Below are 8,511 nucleotides of genomic sequence, written 5' to 3'. Positions count from 1 at the left end.
TCCCATATGTGACCCATTGCTACCTTTTCCACTTGACCTGCTTCTACCTGCTCTTCACTGTCCCATTTTAAAAATCTTTGAGGTATGACCCCCCAAACTGTCGCTTCTCTGCAGTATTTTTTTTTCCCTAATGCTAAAACCCACCATCATTCCACACTCTTCTGAGGCCATATCAGCCTCCTTAAGGTTTCTCTCTCCATAGTACACCTTGAGGTATCAATAGTTCATTTCCTGAGTGAGGTACACTTGAGTGGGGGTACAATGGAGTGTGCCTAGGGCATATCATTCATACTGGTCCTCAGCTTCACTTACAGAGAGGGATGGGGTAAATGGGCCATTTGACTATGCCAAGTCACGATTCTAAGATGAGAATAACACTGATAAATGCTGCACTAAGCACTTATTTACGTTATTATATTTGATTGCCAACATCAAGACCGAGGACGCTCTTACTTCTGTTTCCCAGATGAGGATACTGAAGTTGAAAGAGGCGAATTGTTTAAGAGGCCGCCGTGACTAGATTCAAGCATGTGTCCTTTTATCAAGCTTTATTGAGGTTACAAATGACAAAAATGGTATGTGTTTCAGTTCTGCCTATTCATTTTATGTTGCCAGATCAAAACACCCAAGGCTGGGTCGACTCCATGGCTCAAAGTGTAAAGGCCATTGCTGCCAAACCTGATGATCTGCATTCAGTCTCCAGGACTCCTGGTGGGAAGAGAGAACAGACTCCTGAAAGTTGTCCTCTGACCTCCACGTGCCCCACCCTATTCCCCAAATAAATACCAATGTAAGAAGCAAAACAAAACAAAATGTTTGTGACTAACCATCTTAAGGAAGAGAGGTTGTTCAGGGTGGAACATTTGATTGCAGACAAAGAAGCTTATTTAGATCGGTGTTGTGGTGGCTAGCACCTTTGGGGGAACCTCTAAGTTTGAGACCAGCCTGGTCAACGTAGAGAGTTCTAGGCCAGCCAAGGCTACATGGTAAGACCTTGTCTCAAAAACAACAAAAAGTGGCTTCTTTTGACATGCATGTTCTGGGGTCCCTAATCAAAGTCACTGGCATCAATACACTAAGTTATAGCATGCTGAAAATCAGGAAGCAAGCCAAGCTGTGTACAGGAAGGCCAAGTGTGTGAGGTGGTCTCCAGGGTCCCAGGAGAATTACATTAATTATGTTCATTATTTTCCAAGTGTAGTGATGCCATAAAGCTCCACCTCTGAAGGTAGGCTATACCATTAGAGAGGGGTCAGAAGTCTGACACCTGCCTCTCTGGTAGACATGCTTAAACAACACTACCAATTTGACTTCTGTGTACATAAATGAAATGATCGCCATAGTAAAGCTAGTTAACAAATTTATCACCTCTTTACATTAATGTTGTCAGTTGATGACTGCTGCCAACCCATATCCCAGAAAAGATAAAAGGGAATCAAATTAACCAGGATCTTTTTTATATCCTGTTTTAAAGAAATATTTTAATATCTATTATTGTGCAAAAGAAATCTCAAATATTAATCCTCAAAAATGGCATGTGGTTTAAAGTTTTAAGATCATTTTCTGTGAGCAATTAAAACACCTTTGGCATTACCAGTCAAGGAAAAGAAGAGAAAGCAAAAAGGTTCCATGATCACAGCCAAAAAGAAGAAGTAGACCAGAGAAAAGAAAATAAAGAAAAAGATGGGAAAAAAATCCAGAAAGGACAAATAAAAATCAAGGGGAAGTTTTAACCCCTACCTGGAGAAGAAAGTATACAGTAAAATTTCCAGATTTTATAATTTAATGTCACGAGGGTATTGCCCAACTAGCTCAGTTAATAGAGCATGAGACTTGTGATGTCACATAAGAGAAATACAAAAACAATGACAAGTCACAAAAGTTCTCTTACTTTTGAGTGGATAAGTAAGTCTGGAGACACATGCCAGCAATCCCAGCATGTCGGAGGCAGGAGTTCAAGGACATCCTTAGCTACTAAGCAATTTAAAGCCAGCTGGGGTGACATGAGGCTCTTTATTTAAATAAGGAAAAAGATTTGATGGAAAATAAAACGTAAATCTCAATGTAGATAAATATTTCAAACTATGTTAATAAGATTCTTCCTGTATTATTCTCATTATAATTCCAAAAACAAATGAGGGATTTGGAGTCATCATAGAATTATCCCTAATGGCACGAACTAATCTGACTGAATTAAATTGGACTCAGCCCAGCCATGAAAATGTGAGTTTGGTCACCTTGCAATGAGAATAGAAATTAGTGTGTGTTCTTCAGCACTGGTGTCTGTCAACCAGACAGTTCATTCCTGTCTGTGACAGGACCCTGGATGACTCAGGTCTATCAACTCATTACAGTAATATGAAAATTAAAAAAAATAAAAAAAAACAGCAAATCAAAAACAAAATCCTCTAAATCAATCAATGTGGCAAAACACATTTGTTGGAAAAAAAACTGGGATCCAGTTAATCCCAGATTATCATCCAAAAATGTTTTGAATTGGAATTCATTTGCTAAATAAAGTTATTCCTAAAGTTTCTTAAGTCAGGATAGAGCCATATTCTGATATTAGAACGCATAGTGGACTGCAGTAGTACTTGATTTAGCTAGAGTCATATTCTCAGCACAAAGAACCAGCTACTCATGACATGCTCTTGAAGCCCCGGCCCTTGTTTTGGCAGTAGGGTATCAAGGGGGTTTCCAATATGATAAACCCCTGGTAGAGTGGGATCTTTGGGCCACATTGGGATCATATGTAGGGTGAGTAGCATCCTCATCAGACTTAAGAGTACATTTGGAGCGTGCATCTTCAGAGAACACTTTTACAGACGAATCACCATGGTAACCAACAGCTAAATAATACCCTAGATATCTCTCAGATGACCAGGACATTGTTACCTGAGTGAAGCTAGGCTATCATAGACAATGCAAGCTGCTTCCCTTGAGTCGTGGAAAATGATAAAGCCAGGTTCACCCTTCTTTCCTGTTCAGGACTGCCAGACTGCTGCCCGGGTCTGAATTGGTGGTTGCTCACCCACCCTCCCACTGCCTGAAAGCATGGTTCTCCATGGTACAGGAAGAGAAAAGACTGGAAGGGAGACAATGTTGTAGGAACTTACTTTTTCCTTTTTAAAATACAGATCTTCTCTCTTATCATTTTATGTGTTTGAATGTTTCACTTACATATATGTATGTACACCATGGTACCCGCAGAAGTCAGATGAGGGCATCAGACCCCCTGAAGCTCGAGTTACATGACAGTTACAGCCATCATGTGGGTGCTCGGGACTGAACCTGGGTGGGCCACAAGAGCAGCAAGAGCTTTCAACTGCTGAGCCATCACCTCCACTGGACATCTTGCGGTTCCAAATCTCTGTAGGTGCTCAGAGGAGGACCTCTGGGAAGGAGGGGTTGGGTAACTTTGTCTTCACTGTTTAAATGAGAGGACTGAAGAAAAGGAACGCAGAGTCCGAAGGTTGCCATGGAAACACCTACGTCTTTTTCTCTCTCTCTAGTATCCTACCCATTCAGATTAAAAACAACATCATCAGTGATAACTAACATGTATCAAATGCTTCTCATTCTTTACATGAGTCATTTATTCCCATCCTTGCAACAACGCTGAGTGAGGACTTTATAATAAGCTCTAAGTGCAGATGAGGACAATGGGAGTTCACTCAACTATTCTCCAAGTTTTCTTTTCTCACATATTTTTAACATTTAAAAAATTTTACTTTGTTTGTTGCTTGTTTGTTTATTATAAGATAGGATTTCTCTGTGTAGCCCTGGCTGTCCTGGAACTTGATTTGTAGACAAGACTGGCCTCGAACTCAGAGATCTACCTTCCTTGGTCTCCCAAAGTGTTGGGATTAAAGGAGTGCTCCATTACACCTGGCTTCCAAGTTTGTACAATGTTTGAAACAAAACCTCAAAAGGAAGGAAACATGTGGATTCCATTAACTTAACAATGTTTCATTATAGCCAGTCAAATGGGTGACTTCCTCTTTTCATTATGTGCACATATTTTTCCCTTTCTATTTTCTCTCCCTTTCATCAAAATTTTAAACCATAGACATACTAGCAGTTTGAGATTTTTTGTATGTGTGTGTGTGTGTGTGTGTGTGTGTGTGTGTGTGTAGGTCAGAGGAGAGTTGATTATCCATCATTTGGGAGCCAAGGGTTCTCAGAGGCTTGGCGGCAAGCCCCTTTACCAGTTGAGCCCTCTCACTTGCCCCCACTTCTTTATTTAAAGTCATGTTTAAGAGTTGGGTCAGCTGTCACAGGCCTACAGTCTCATCACTCAGGAGGATATCATTAGGGACCATTTTGGAGACTGTCCATCAAACTCCTTAAATCAAGGTGTGTCTGTTTGGCAGTCCAAACATGCTGAAGGATATAGAGCATACATGCTAAAGGAAATCAGATGCAGCCTCTGTAAAGAGGCAGACACCCCAATCTACCTAGTTGGAGGAAATATGGTTGAAATATACGGGCATATTTGGCTCAAAGAATAAAGATTGTGGGTGGGGATATCTTTACAGTGTTGGGCTCATACAGAAATACTATAGTTTTGTATCTCAGAGATTATAATGAGAAGTAACAGATGAACAAGTATTGAGTGACCTTAGATCCAGGGAGTATTCAAAGGATGGTAATGATAATAATAATAATAATAATATAGACATTCTTCATAATCAAGAATCTAGCTTTTCCTGTGACAGGATAGACACTACTTTTGTATATACTCAACTAGACATGATGTTTAATATCAGAATTAAAGTGTTTAGTTTCAGAAGAATCATACAGACTAATAAATTTATGCTTAGTTTTCTTCTTTTCTTCATCCTGTTTCTTAAAGTTTCTTGTAGCTCATGATGTCCTTGAACTTGCTATGGATTACCTTGAATTGAGGCCCCTGCCTCCACCTCTGGAGTGCTGGGATTACCTGCTCTATTTCTGCAATGCTGGAGGTCAGACCCATAGCTTCATGCATGCTAGGCCACAGTTTGAGCTACAAACCCAGGCCCCTCTTTTGTTTTCTCTTTTGAAATAGGGAGTCTCACTCTGTAGTTCAGTCTAGCCTCAAAGGAGGGGTCCTTCTGCCTCCACCTCTGGTGTAGCCACATCTAGCTCTGATGCATGGTTTGGAAGGACAGTGTGGACCAAATGGCTTCTGGCTCCATTCTGCTTTATGAGAAATTATCCTGTGAACTTAAAAGACCGCAGAGAAGCAAACTGAATACAGCTTGCATTTTATGTTTTAGTGTTGGATTTAAATCAGATAATATTTAATCAGACAGTATTGAGGGGCTGTAAGAGAACCCTTTGGGTTTTATTGGATTTATGATGAAAATATCTTGGAGACAGGATCTGAATTAAATGTTTTCATGGTGTGAGATGACCTAGAAAAAAGGGAAGCAAATGGCTTCATATCCATAGCCACCTTCTATTTTATTAATTGAGTTAATTATCCTGCTGGTGCTGGGAAGATAGAGGTGTCAGTAACCCAATATTTGTCTGGTGTTTCACTTGTTTGTTATTTCAAGACAGTCTTGCTGTGCATTCCTGGCTGGCCTGGAACTTGCTATCCCTCCCAGGCTGGCCTGGAACTTGCTGCAGTCCTCTGGCCCCTATCTTCCAAGCACTGGAATTATACATGTGTACCCCACACCTGGATTCTACTGGTATCTAGACCATATGGTGAGGAAACATACTACTTAGATCCAAGTCCTGATTCTAATCATACCTCCACCACTATCACCACTGCCATTACCACTACTCCCATCACCACCACCATCACCCCCTCCATCACCATCATCATCACCACCACCGCCACCATCTCCATCACCTCCTTGTCTTTAGGCAGTCTTTTGTAGCCTAGGCTAGCCTTGAAGTTACTATGTAGCTAAGGATGACCATGAATTCCAGAGCCACTTTCCCCTACATCTTGAAACACTGAGACCATCCTGTTAGGGTTTATTCTGTACTTCAAAACCAGACCCACCAACTTCGGCATGCATGCTAGGAACCACCAGTTTTGATAATATACAATGGGTAAAGTGCTTAGAACAGTGCCTTCCTGGCATGGTTTTAGTGGTTTGTAACTATAATTCTGTATTTGAGAAGCTAAGGCATGGGGATCAAGGTTATCACTAACTACACAGAAAGTTCAAAACCAGTCCCAGCTGTCTGAGTTCTTACCTTGAAATCACAAAAACAGAAGGACTAGAGAGCTGCCTTTGGTGGAAGGGCAGCACCCGTGTGGGGTGGCTCATGACTGCGTTAATTCCAGCTCCAGGGGATCTTATGCCTCACTCTGGCCTCTATGGCACCTATAGACATGTTGCATACATCCACACAGACACAGGCACATAAGTAAATTAAAAACATAATAATAGAAAGGCTTGAACAAATCAATTAAAAAAAAACCCATGAGAAAAATAAATTGTATTTAAAAGGTCAAAAATGAAATCCAACACTTTGCTCATTTAAAAATTAAGAAGTTTTTTAAAGGGAGGGAAAAGAACAATGCCTAGAATAATTTATGGAAGCAGTTACTTAAGTAAGTTCTGTGGCTGTTGAGATGGCTCATCAGGTAAAGGCACGTGTGAAGCCGGGTGACCTGATTTCCATCCCTGGAGTCCCTGTGGTAGAAGAAGAACTCCAGAAAGTTCCCTTAGCCTCCACTCGTGGGCCCACACGCATGTGCATGAGAATATTTGTATTTGTACAAATGTATAAGTAAATGTAATAAAATGCTTATTAAATGTTCTGCCTTCATGAAGCTCCAGCTCTGGTTTAGTTTTAAAATGTATCACATATAAGCAACTATATAGTACGTACATATGATATCTTCCTGTGTAGCTCAGGCTGACTTCAAATTCTTAATCCTTCAAATCCTTTTTTCTTTTCCTTTTTCTTTTTTTCTTTTTTTCTGAGACAGGGTTTCTCTGTGTAGCGCTGGCTATCATGGAACTCACTTCTGTAGACCAGGCTGGCCTTGAACTCATCTGCCTGCCTCTGCCTCCCAAGTGCTGGGATTAAAGGTGTGCACCACCACTGCCCAGCTTGATCCTTCAGATCCTGAATGCTAGGATTGGATAGGTGCCACCGTACTGGGCTCCTGGTCTACTTCAGATTAATAGTTTTTGCCTCTACCTTAGTCGCCATAGTTTCAGACAATGAAGAAGATTCCTGTTCCAATCCAAAGGGTTTTCCCAAACATGTATGATTTACCTTTCACAGTCACCAAAAGACCTGTGTTACTTTCCACAATTTATATAGTGGGTGCCAAAACTCTGGGTTTGGGGCACATACTACAAATTTTAGGCCACATGTATGTTAGTGGAATTAGGGATACAATCAGCTGACCCAATGGAAAAGCTGCACTTGAAAATGGATATATATGAGTTACCAAAAGTCGCAGTGTCTGGGTGGTGGTAGGTGAGGGTGATGCTTGCAGGGTAGGTGGGGCCCCTGGGCCTCTCCTCTGGGGACTCACAAGTGCACTCCTGACAGTGTCACTGCCTGGATCCACACCCTCTTCATCCTTATTTTTAGGATGACCTTAAGACTTGTTTCAAAGGCCAAATTTCCACCAACTTTGTTGGCTTGATCTCAGATTTGGCTCTTCTCATTATGGCCCACTCCCTGGCCTTGGCTAGCTTCTTGTCAACCTCAGAGGCTTTGATTGTGATTTTCCCATTAACTGGAACGTCCTCTTTTTTTTTTTTTTTTTTTTTTTAATAAACAAAGCTATTCTTCCCCACCTCATCCTTTCCTTTAGCATGTCCTCTGCTTAAATGCCTTTTTCCCAGAGAATTCTCGGTATCTCGGTATCTCAGAGTGAGCTAGGTCTCTGGGCCATGCTCATGGATCTCTGTATTTAACCACAGGACTGATCACAGCTCTAACAATGGTATATGTAACTGTGTCAGCTCTCTCGAGTAGAATGCCATGCTCTGTGAAGACAGGGGCTGGGTTTTGCTTACTACTTTGATGTTAATGCCATAGTTCAGGCACAGTTTCTGAGACATGACAATCACTCAATGTATATTTGTGAATGAGTGAATGAAAGAATGAATGAATGAATGAAAGGTGAGCAAATCAGGGTCTAATATGCTGCCTAGTACTTGGCTTAGTCTGATAATAAGACAGCATACATGGTATCATACCTTGTTTGGGCTACTATAACAAAATATAGTAAGCTGGATGGCTTATAAACAACAATTATATGTTTATTTTCCTTTTAGTTCTGGGAGCTGGGATGCCCAGGATCACAAGTGTGGTGTGGGAGTTTGAATGAGAATGGCTCCCATAGACTCATATGTTCGAATACTTGGTTCCCAGTTGGTTGAACTATTTGGGCAAGATTAGGAGGTGTGGCCTTGTTAGAGGTATGTCATTGGAAGATGAGCTTTGAGGTTGAAAAAGCCCATGCTAATTCCCAGCCTCTCTGTACCATGCTTGTAGATTAGATGCGAGTTCTCAGGACTACTTGCCTGCTGCCATGAT

The sequence above is a fragment of the Mus pahari genome, chromosome 13 (genome assembly GCF_900095145.1).
Source record: "Mus pahari chromosome 13, PAHARI_EIJ_v1.1, whole genome shotgun sequence".
NCBI lineage: Eukaryota > Metazoa > Chordata > Mammalia > Rodentia > Muridae > Mus > Mus pahari.
The sequence above is the reverse complement of the archived record's forward strand: the minus strand, read 5'-3'. Positions refer to the sequence as shown.